General features: G+C 32.1%; 2 long non-coding RNA genes across 3 annotated transcripts; both read left to right on the forward strand.

Annotated features, from left to right (window-relative positions):
• Positions 1–896: 896 nt before the first annotated feature.
• LOC143068176 (uncharacterized) lies at positions 897–5,516 on the forward strand. Of its 2 annotated transcripts, none has more exons than XR_012976130.1 (3): positions 897–1,370; positions 3,325–3,524; positions 5,130–5,516. It is a non-coding gene; the product is annotated as an uncharacterized LOC143068176 (long non-coding RNA). The 2 variants fall into 2 exon arrangements; XR_012976129.1 differs by having other exon boundaries at positions 1,123–1,370; positions 5,127–5,516.
• Positions 5,517–9,478: 3,962 nt separating this feature from the next.
• Positions 9,479–10,697, forward strand: LOC143066449 (uncharacterized). Its single transcript, XR_012975620.1, has 2 exons — positions 9,479–9,745; positions 10,541–10,697. It is a non-coding gene; the product is annotated as an uncharacterized LOC143066449 (long non-coding RNA).
• The last annotated feature ends 1,371 nt before the right edge of the window (positions 10,698–12,068 follow it).

Below are 12,068 nucleotides of genomic sequence, written 5' to 3' on the forward strand. Positions count from 1 at the left end.
CGATACAGGCGCGGATCCAGAGGGGTAGGGGGGTTCCGGGGGGTTGGAACCCCCCTTTTTTGGCCGATCAATGCATTTGAATGGGGACATGTAGCTGAACCCCCCTTTTTTGTCCTGGGTTAGGACCCCCCCCCTTTTTTAAATGGCTGGATCCGCCCCTGCGATTTCAACTTCTACCAAAATTTAACTCTAAAATAAGAAGCGTATAACGAATATAAACATCCATCATGTGTGCAGATATGATTACGGTAATGGGTCCTGAGTGCACTTTGTATGTCCTGAGTGCACTCAGGAGGTCCTGAGCGGTTGTTTAGACGTACCCGAAGAATAAATCATTTCCTGAACCTAAAATACATTTATCTGTTATTAAAGAAAATTCGCCTAAAACATTCTCTCATATATTTAAACAATTAATTGTAAAATAATTAATTCAACGTCGGACTTTCTGTCTGTTTACTAATACTTTTCTTGTTCAGTTTAGTTTATACCCATAATAGATGAACGGAAATAAGTACTTTTTAGGAAAATTTACAACTCAAATTTTCAAAAACAAAATTCTACACTTTTTACCTGGATGTTTTTCTCTGTCTCGAAGCCGCAACCGTTGACCCCGTATCAAACGTAGCGACCAACACCTCACATGACGTATTCTCGATGTTGAGGTATTGACAATATACAATCACATTTATCAATATACAGCAAGTAAGTAATTTGATGTTGAATGCCAGTAGATCAGAATTTGTTAATTGAACTTTACCTGTTTAAGGGGCACTAGCTGCCAAATTCATGTTCCTCATCGATTTTAATAAAATTCACATAACGGGTATATAGTGTTGAATTGTTTATTAAAATGTTGCGCACAATCTTTGCTGATAGGCATAAAACCATTATATTTCATGACACTGCATGAAAAAGAAATTGACTTATCGCATAATACCAGAACCAGAGACATATATATTGTATCTAATATCTCTGCCAGAACTAAAAAATAAACTACAGTAAGTCCACATACACATAAGAGGGTATGGATGTGAATTGACAGAATAGAGAACAAAGGAAAAAGAAAAAAAGGAATAAAGAATAGTGAAAGAAAGAGAATAATGGAAAAAAAGTGTAAGTTATTAAAAATATAACTAAAAAAAGAAGACAGAAAAAAGACACCCCTCCGAGACGAGCCTTACATGCACTGTTATTACCCAAGGTTAATTTTACGGCGGCTCATTTTATTTTGGCTTAGAAATAAACATAATTGACAAGTTTCCTTCCCCTGCATTCTCGATCCCACATGTAAATAGCACGGTGATTTCAAAAAGACATTGATACATCATTACAACACTTGCCGTCAGTATTTGAATATATTGATTAAGAAGGTATAGAAGATTAATGCACGCACACTATTATCCACCACTGGCCTAAATAGTTAGTCCGCAAACAACGAGGGTCATAAAAACCCAGCACTTTGAACACAGCCACCGGCATGGTGTGAATCTGAAAGCTTCCCACTATCCATTTCTACCCATAGGCATAGAAAACTTTTGCCTTTCATTTATCAAAAATGAAATATGTTGATATTAATGGTATATAAGAATTATTGGGGAATTCAAGATAATACTAAATTTATATCAGGGTGATTAAAATGAGGAAAAAAAAGGGGGGATCAGGAGTTCAGGGCCCCCTGTTTGGGAAAAGAATTGGTTGATGATATATGGAATCACTGAGTCATGGCAGGAGCAGGCCCCTCTTAGGCAGTCGGTTGGCCCCACTTATGAAAAATTCTGGATCCACCACTGTGGTCATGGTGGTCTTCAGTTGTATTATCTTTTAAAAAAAAAATTACACCTGTATAGTGTATATTCTTTAGTGTAAATCAAGGGAAAATACTGTGAACTATCTGTGCATTGGGGCTTATTAAAAGGTATTTCGGGGGGAAGGAAGAAGGGAGGGTGAGTCCATGGGAGGTAATCCCCACCCCTTTCAATTTTAGAATATGCTATTATCTTGTAAACGGTCCAGATCCCCATTCCTAAACCATATATATTCTTGAATGGGACGATAAAACAAATCAAATGAAATTAAAAGGAGGTCTTTGGGGGTTACCCCACCCTGTTCAATTTGAGAATGTGCTATTATCTTGTGAACGATCCAGATCCCCACCCCTAAACCATATATATTCTTGTCGGGGACTATAAAATTAATAATGAAATAAAATAAAAGTGAAGTCCCACCCCCTCTAGTTTGAAAACTTGTAAACGGTCAAGATCCCCACCCCTAAACCATATTTATATATTCTTGTATAGAACAATAAAACATATCAAAGGAAATATAGGGAGAGTCAATGGGGTTCACCCCCACCCCCACATGTTTAAATGGTTGAGATCCCCTGTCATCCCGTGGTTAGGTGAAAAAATTTCAGGATCCCTGATCCCCACCCTCAAACCATATATATTCTTGTATGAGACAATAAAACAAATCAAATGAATATAGGACCATCCTCTTTGTCTTGCGTTGGGAACCCCCCCTTTTTAAAATGGCTGGATCCGCCCCGGCATACCATCTAGCTAGCTATAAAGGCTTTAAAAATATGAAATCAAACAAGGAAATTAACAGTGTAGGCAACTGTTTTGAATTTTAAAAAAAGTCTTTTACATAGATATAACAATGTTAAATTTTTTGTGCATTTATTTTTGCTTATATCGTATTTTCAATAATGGACAAAATTGCATGATTGAATATTGTAATTTAAAAAAAATCAGCATACATGATATAAAATGGGAAGTGGAAACTGGGAATTAGACAAAGAGACAACAACCCAATCAAAGAGCAGACAACGGCCGAAGGTCACCTATGGGTCTTCAATGCAGTGCGAAAAATTCGGCACTGGTCTTCAGCTCATAAATATGTATCAGAAATGAAAACGAGATACAGCTTTCAGTTGTCTTAATAAAAATCTTACAATAAGTTCTGAATATCAGAATATACAGTATTGCAAGATTCTCTCAAAATGTACACATAGAGCTGAAAAACTGTCAGTGACTGTAAAATTAATCATGCTTACATAAAAGTCCATGGAGTCCATCTTAATATGCATACTCTCGTACAAAGGAATATAAGTATGCAATAGACATCAAGTTTTCAAAAATTACGACAAGATCTTAATCAAGTAATAATTTCGGTTTGTTTAAATATTTCGGAGGTTAGTATGACCTCCTCTTTGGTGATGATGTTTTCGTTTTAAAGTTGGGAAAATTGTTTGTACATGTACCAACAAAAATAAAAACACAAAGACAATCTAGAATTATGTTTTTATCATTTTTTTATGTTTAGGTTGTCAGCAAGATGAAAAGGACAAGTATGCAGTTCAAAATTCAAAATGTGGATAAGTTGAGGTTCTAGGTCTTACCTTTGCAGATTTTCATATTTTGCATGAATGAATTCAAAGGTTATATGATGGACAGCAGAGAAAGAAAATAAACAACTTTTTAATTATCCTGCTCCTGGATAAATGTAAAACATCTTGTTTTTCGGTAAGTTTTATGCTCTGTTTTGATAGTGTTAGTGCATTCATCTTTCCAGTCTTTCCTCTAAATTGTAAGTTTTTGGTGAGTGTTCACCATGAATTTCAGTAAGTAACTTGTGGATTTACATGTATATACTCAAAATTTAGTACTAATATTAATGGGATTTTAGCATGACATCCTGCCAAATGCTTGTTAATCATGTTTATGTTCCAGAACATACAAGTATTTGGACTGTACACATACAGTCTGCCCAATTTAAAGAAGTTGGTCAAGTTTATTACAAACAAATGTACAGTACAGATCAACATAACTGAAATCTTTAATAGATTAATACAAAAAGTTTAATTGCAGTTAAAATAAAAACACAGGTTTGGTCGAGCTGGTACCAGACAGTACAAGTATACTTAAATGGTCTGACTGTACACATATGGTGGGACTAAGTTCTGGCCCATAAAAGTAAGATCCGAATACTGATATGGTCCGGAACATTTATACATGTCTTAAAATTAATATCAAACACATTGGTGTTTTTGAACTTGGTAATAAGTTATTTGATAGAACTATAATGTTTTGGGATATCAAAATCAAAAATATCCCATTTTTACTTTTAATAAAGAAGAAGATTATTGATGTATGTTTAAATGTATATTAAAATGAGACAGCAAGCCAACAACACAAAAAATAAGGATAAAACATACATATTTTTTTGTATCAATGTTATAATTTTCAATATGTTCAAAGAGTTCAAGGTATTTTTTCATTGAAATAAAACACAAATTGAAATCTGTCTGAACTTCAAAAGCTTAAAGAAATATTGTTTCCGTTGTCTGCATTTTGTATAATATATTGCAAATTCTTGTGAATAATGGAATGTTATATGTTATATATATATGTTATATTTGTTATTCTCGTGGGATTTTGTCTATATGTGTTACATTTTAGTGTTATGTCGTTGTTCTCCTCTTATATTTAATGCGTTTCCCTCGGTTTTAGTTTGTTATCCCGATTTTGTTTTTTGTCCATGGATTTATGAGTTTTGAACAGCGGTATACTACTGTTGCCTTTATTATAGTTGTCTAAAGTTTTAACATTGATCTTTATACTGTAAATTCATAAATTATTGCGTGCATTTATTATTGCGATTCTGTCATTTTAGACTTTAATAAATGCGATTTTAAATTTTACGATTTTGAGAAAAATCCTGTTTAATCCATATAAAATATTTCATAATGCGAGTTTAAATTATTGCGTTTACAACTCCGTTGCATTTTTCGCAATAAAAAAAAACTCACATTAATTCCGAATTTACAGTATATATATATATTATGTATATAACTTGGGAAAATACCCAAATGTTATAAAGAAGAATAAATTAATTGATTGTTATATGGTATTAGAATAGGAAGATGTGGTATATTGCTAATTTGACAACCCTCCATCAGAGACCAAAGGATGTAGGCCGTTAGCAACTGATGACACTGGACAACCTTTAACAATCAGTAAAATCCATACCGCATAGCTATTTTTATTGAAAATCATATTATTGCTACATGTATGAAAACAATTTTGTATAATCCATTACTTTAGATTTTATTGGTTCTTTTTCAGAAGGATTGAAATTCACCACCTAGAATAAATGGAGAAAACATAGAAACAAGACCAGAATAAATTCAAAGACAAAAGTTGGATCAGTTATTATTTTCATCACTCAGTCAATGATTTGAAGTTCTTTTAAATTCCAAAAAATATTGAAACCACAATAATGTCAAAGTTCTGTGCTGAATGTCCAAAAAGTGGACTATACCATCAAACAATGCTGGATGATAAGAAACTATTAATGTTTTGTGTTGAGGGATATTGTGAAAAAAATAGATTTACTTAAATAGCTACTAGTATGTTAAGCCTAACAATAGAGTTTTTATTGATTTCAAATGGCAAATAATTGTGTTTCAAGAAAGTATTCTATAATTCATGAATAAACATATATTGATACTTACATTATCTGCTTTGTTGTTTAAAAGTTTAGTTTTGAACAGTTAAAGAACAATATGCTAAATTAACATTTCCCAAGAAAAAAAGATATTCAATTAAAAAGATTCATCTTATAATAATTTACTACCAAATAGAATACATTGTAACATACACATTACTGTTTATTTATATCTATATATTTACAATTAGAATCCCATAGGATTTTAATTTGTCCCATGGGATATTTAAAATCCCATGGGATAATAAAAATCCCATGGGATTTTTTTTGTCCCATGGGACAACAAATATCCCATGGGACTACAATAATCCCATGGGACAAAAAAAAATCCCATGGGATTTAACCAAAATCCCATGGGATAATGGTAAATCCCATGGGATTTTGCCCTGTCCCATGGGATATTGAAAATCCCATGTTTTTATAATTCAAATTGCAAAATAAATATGAAAGTAACTGAAGAAAACCAATGAAATTATTGAATCCCATGTAATTCTGCACATTTTGGTTATATACATGATATTGTAGCTCTTGTTTGAGGCGGCGGCGGATTTGCAAATGAGTGTTTTGCAAATTAAAAGTGTCCAGTGTTATATGTTAAAATGATATTCAGTACTGGTATCTGATATGTTAAATGATATTCAGTACTGGTATCTCATATGTTAAATGATATTCAGTACTGGTATCTCATATGTTAAAATGATATTCAGTACTGGTATCTCATATGTTAAATGATATTCAGTACTGGTATCTCATATGTTAAAATGATATTCAGTACTGGTATCTCATATGTTAAATGATATTCAGTACCGGTATCTCATATGTTAAAATGATATTCAGTACTGGTATCTCATATGTTAAATGATATTCAGTACTGGTAACTCATATGTTAAAATGATATTCACTACTGGTATCTCATATGTTAAAATGATATCCAGTACTGGTATTTCATATGTTAAATGATATTCAGTACTGGTATCTCATATGTTACATGATATTCAGTACTGGTATCTCATATGTTAAATTGATATTCAGTATTGGTATCTCATATGTTAAAATGATATTCAGTACTGGTATCTCATATGTTAAATGCTATTCAGTAGTACTGGTATCTCATATGTTAAATGATATTCAGTACTGGTATCTCATATGTTAAAATGATATTCAGTACTGGTATCTCATATGTTAAAATGATATTCAGTACTGGCATCTCATATGTTAAATGATATTCAGTACTGATATCTCATATGTAAAATGATATTCAGTACTGGTATCTCATATGTTAAATGATATTCAGTACTGGTATCTCATATGTTAAAATGATATTCAGTACTGGTATTTCACATGTTAAAATGATATTCAGTACTGGTATCTCATATGTTAAATGATATTCAGCACTGGTATCTCATATGTTAAATGATATTCAGTACTGGTATCTCATATGTTAAAATGATATTCAGTACTGGTATATCATATGTTAAAATGATATCCAGTACTGGTATCTCATATGTTAAATCATATTCAGTACTGGTATCTCATATGTTAAATGTTAAATTGATATTCAGTACTGGTATCTCATATGTTAAATTGATATTCAGTACTGGTATCTCATATGTTAAAATGATATTCAGTACTGGTATCTCATATGTTAAATGCTATTCAGTAGTACTGGTATCTCATATGTTAAATGATATTCAGTACTGGTATCTCATATGTTAAAATGATATTCAGTACTGGTATCTCATATGTTAAAATGATATTCAGTACTGGTATCTCATATGTAAAATTATCTGGTATCTCATATGTTAAATGATATTCAGTAGTACTGGTATCTCATATGTTAAATGATATTCAGTACTGGTATTTCATATGATAAAATGATATTCAGTACTGGTATCTCACATGTTAAAATGATATTCAGTACTGGTATCTCATATGTAAAATGATATTCAGTACTGGTATCTCATATGTTAAAATGATATTCAGTATTGGTATCTCATATGTTAAATGATATTCAGTACTGGTATCTCATATGTTCAAATGATATTCAGTACTGGTATCTCATATGTTAAATCAAATGTCAATGACATTATGAAGGGATCCATCTAAGAAATATTAATGACAAGGCTGCTGCAATAGATCTTGTATTACAACTCAAATTTCCAACTGCATGTCACTACATGGAGTGAAATAAAATAATCTATGTCTTACATAATTTTCTGAACTCAATGATTTTTGTTTTATGAAAAATTTGTGCTGAATTAAAGCTTCTATCTATATAAAAAAAAGAAGATTTGGTATGATTGCCAATAGGACAACTCACCACAAAAGACCAAAATGACACAGAAATTAACAACTATAGGTCACCGTACGGACTTCAACAATGAGCAACGCCAATTCCACATAGTCAGCTTTAAAAGTCCCCGAAATGATAATGTAAAACAGTTCAAACGAGAAAACTAACGGCCTATTATAATCTATGTACAAAAAATTAACGAAAAACAAATATGTAACACATAAACAAACGACAACCATGCACTGAATATCAGGCTCCTGACTTGGGACAGGCACATACATAAATAATGTGGCGGGGTTAAATAGCGGGATCCCAACCCTTTCCTTACCTGGGACAGTGTTGTAACAGTACAACATGAGAACGAACCATAAAAATCAATTGAAAAAGGCTTAACTCATCAGATGGATAAAAATACTAGTACTACAAATACAAGTGGACGTGGCGGGGTACTTATACATCCCAACAACAAAAAGACACTAAACACAGATATGAGCGGACTACTCGAAGTTACTGACAGCTAGTTCGAAGCCACTAACAACTAATTAAAAAAAATCATGCATCTAAGACTAAATCTTCTTCTATCTGCATAAAACATGTTGTATCTTTTTAGGGTGACATCGAAATGGGACAATGGAAGGATATCATATATAAAAGAAGATGTGATATGATTGCCAATGAGACATCTGTCCACAAGAGGCCAAAATGACACAGACATAAACAATTATAGGTCACCGTACGGCCTTCAACAATGCATTCATGTTTACTGGAAATGGTTCGCCCTGTTGAAAAACAACAGAAAAAAGGTAGAAAACGTAGTTTCAATTTCAAAGTTTATAACGTTTTAATCTTGCAAGACTGCAACCAACAAGTATATACATATTTCAATTTAATAAAACAAAAATTGGTTTGGCTGATTTTAGAAGCGTTCGTTTGTCACTGGATTTTACATACAGGGATATTATGGTTATATATTTCTTGAAGCGAATCAATTCACAAAATCTTTTCCATTATAAGAAACAGAGCGAACTATTTTACACAAGTAAATGAAAAATATAAAGTAAAGGCTGCATGGTTGGTTGGTTATAGTGGACCATTCGGAAGATTTTATTCAATCTAAGTGTTGTCCGTTAGACCAGATGGTTCAATTGCATTGTTTCTAAAACGATTTAAATCAGAATTTTCCTGAAGTTATTAAAACAGTTTTCAAGGCAGTAATATTGCACATGAACATTTTCAGTATTCAAATGTCCAGATGACTATACGAAACTGCACAAATATTCTTATTTTGCTAGACATTTCATTGTATAATTTTTGAGAATTTAAAGCAAAACTTTCAGTAATACAGACTATGTACCTATGTGACATGCATTAGAGACCCCGCAAATTATATGATTTATATAAAAACTCATAACTTTTGTATTAACAATTAATAAAGTGATATAATATTTTAAAATTGGTTTAGTTTTTGACATTCTTGTTATCGCAAATGCAAGAATGACTTGCGAGTGTCAGGCTTAAATTTAATTTTTAATAACTATTAAGCAAATAAATAATGTCCTTCAGGCATTGTGAAATTTTAATATTTTGATATAGATCTATTCTTTTCATCGTATCCTGTTGTTGATAGTTTATTTAGAGACAAAACAGATTAATAACATGATTAGTTGATGTTTATACACTGAAAATCTAAATTAGTCACGATGACTATTCAGTTAGTCAAATATCAGCCGAAAGGTAGTCAAAAGCATATATGACTAACCGTCAAGTCATTATGACTACCTGCATGGTCAATTGACTATGTTAGTGGTCACAGCACCACGTGGTGTAGAGTATCGGTTTTCACGCGCACTCTTTCGCGTTCCCTTTGTTCCATAGATTGTGTAGATGTAAACAAACCAGAAGGCACGGAAACTGTTATTTTGTCAAATAAACCAATTGTTTAAAGTAAGTATGATGTATATTTGTTTTAATTCTTACTTACAAAAATTGAATTTAAGAAAAAGAAGTGTATCAATGAAAGTTATATCGTCACATGTTGACGTAACGACAATAAAAAAAGGGGGGATATGTATACGGGATATTAATTTTGATACACATACAACGTATTGTCGATTGAAAAGAGTATTAAGCGATATCTTTTTTTCACCTTAGCAAAAACTGTTAAAAATAAACACTGCAATTGATATTCACAACAATGAATCAAAAACTCAGGGTGGCTGTCAAGATCCTGGTGCTTACATTACAATGCTGTGATATAGGATGGGTGGCTGTCAAGATCCTGGTGCTTACATTACAATGGTGTGTTATAAGATGGGTGGCTGTCAAGATCCTGGTGCTTATATTACAATGTTGTGTTATAAGATGGGTGGCTGTCAAGATCCCGGTGCTTATCTCAATGTTGTGGTATAAGATGGGTGGCTGGCAAGATCCTGGTGCTTACATTACAATGTTGTGGTATAAGATGGGTGGCTGGCGAGATCCCGGTGCTTACATTACAATGTTGTGGTATAAGATGGGTGGCTGTCAAGATTCTGGTGCTTACATTAAAATGTTGTGGTATAAGATAGGTGGCTGTCAAGATCCTGGTGCTTACATTACAAATTAATGGTATAAGATGAGTGATTAAATCACTAGATCAAAGATTTTAAAATTAGTTTTTTCTTTAAACTTTTAACATGACTGATATACTTGTTTATTGTTATATTTTAGCTTCTAAAATGATATAATTATATTTTTCAGCAAATGAAGACATTGCTGTTTGTATGAACACAGCTGAGAGATTTTTTACCATAGAGAATACCACACTGACACATGCAGAGTTGATACCGACAAAATATCTGAAATAAACACTTCAAATTAACAATGAGTTTATAATAAATTTATTTTCTTTATTTGATTTTTAGTCTTTAATATATGTCACTGAGTAATGGTTACACATGGAAACTTAAGATATAGGAAGGTTTTGAACATTGAGCACTTTGTGGTCCTATACTATTGTTATTGTTAGTATTGCTGCTGTGGTATTTTTAATGATATTATATTCCAGATGTATTTGTCAATCCTATGGAAGAGAAACAACACAAAGTAGAATAACAGAAGAAATGAACCATAGCAGAACGAAACGGAATGAAACGCACACAAATTAAATGGTAGAACAAAAAACACAACACAATTAAAAATAACAGTCTAACAGTCGTGACTATTCACAGTAATCATGTTGACTAACCAACATGGTCACTTCCGACTATTTCAATCAGTCATATGGACTGCATTCAATTGTCAAACTGACAAATGTGCATAGTCAATTGAACAATCCAATTCGTCATAACGAGTATGACATATAGTCATTTTGACTTCCTAACATAGTCATAATGACCACCCTACTCAGTCAATTATGACTAATCATCTAGTCAAACGACTAAGAGCATAGTCAAAATGATTAAAGTGCATTGTCATCTAGAGGACAGTCAAAATGACTAAATAAATTAGTCAAATTGACTAATTTAGATTTTCAGTGTAATATATCAAATTAATTATCAAAATTCAGTGATCGAACATTTTCCTATATATAGAAAATAGACATATTGTCTGCACAAACCATAATTCATCACATCATTTTTATTAATTGTCGGTTGAAAACTTTTAATTCTAACAAAATAGAGGGTAAACATTATAGCTGCTAACTTACGAATACAATACGGCCTTCGCCAATGGACAACGGCCAATTATTACAGTCTGTCTATAAGTGTATAATACTGACATTGAAACGAAAACAAGTTGGTTGGTTGATTTGTTTTAGTGTTCAACACCATTTTCAGTATTATTCGCCTTTTCTTGGCAGTCATTTTTTATTCGTTGGGTAAGACGAAGTTACTCGAGTGAACCACCGACCTTCAGCAGGAAAACTAGCAGTCTTATAGTCAATTAAGATTGGAGTCAACCTCAACTTTATCGTACAGTGTCCAAACTCACAATATCAGTTTTGAAAGGTTATAGTGATAAAGTAAAAAACTTTTACATATTTTTGCCAATTGGTTACAGGTTCAGTAACATACATGAAACACATATCCTTTACTATATCATGATATAAATGCAAAAATTACAATTTAGATTGTTCTGCTAATGTACCGTTCGTGTGTACTTCAAATCCCCATTGATTAATAATGACTCTTATTTTTTACTATAATTCAAATATTTCGTTTCTTGGCTATAATTGGTTAAATTTTGACGGGATAATTTCTTAAATAGTTATCCTTAACTTAAGTTT

Source organism: Mytilus galloprovincialis, chromosome 3 (assembly GCF_965363235.1).
Source record: "Mytilus galloprovincialis chromosome 3, xbMytGall1.hap1.1, whole genome shotgun sequence".
Taxonomy (NCBI): Eukaryota; Metazoa; Mollusca; class Bivalvia; order Mytilida; family Mytilidae; genus Mytilus; species Mytilus galloprovincialis.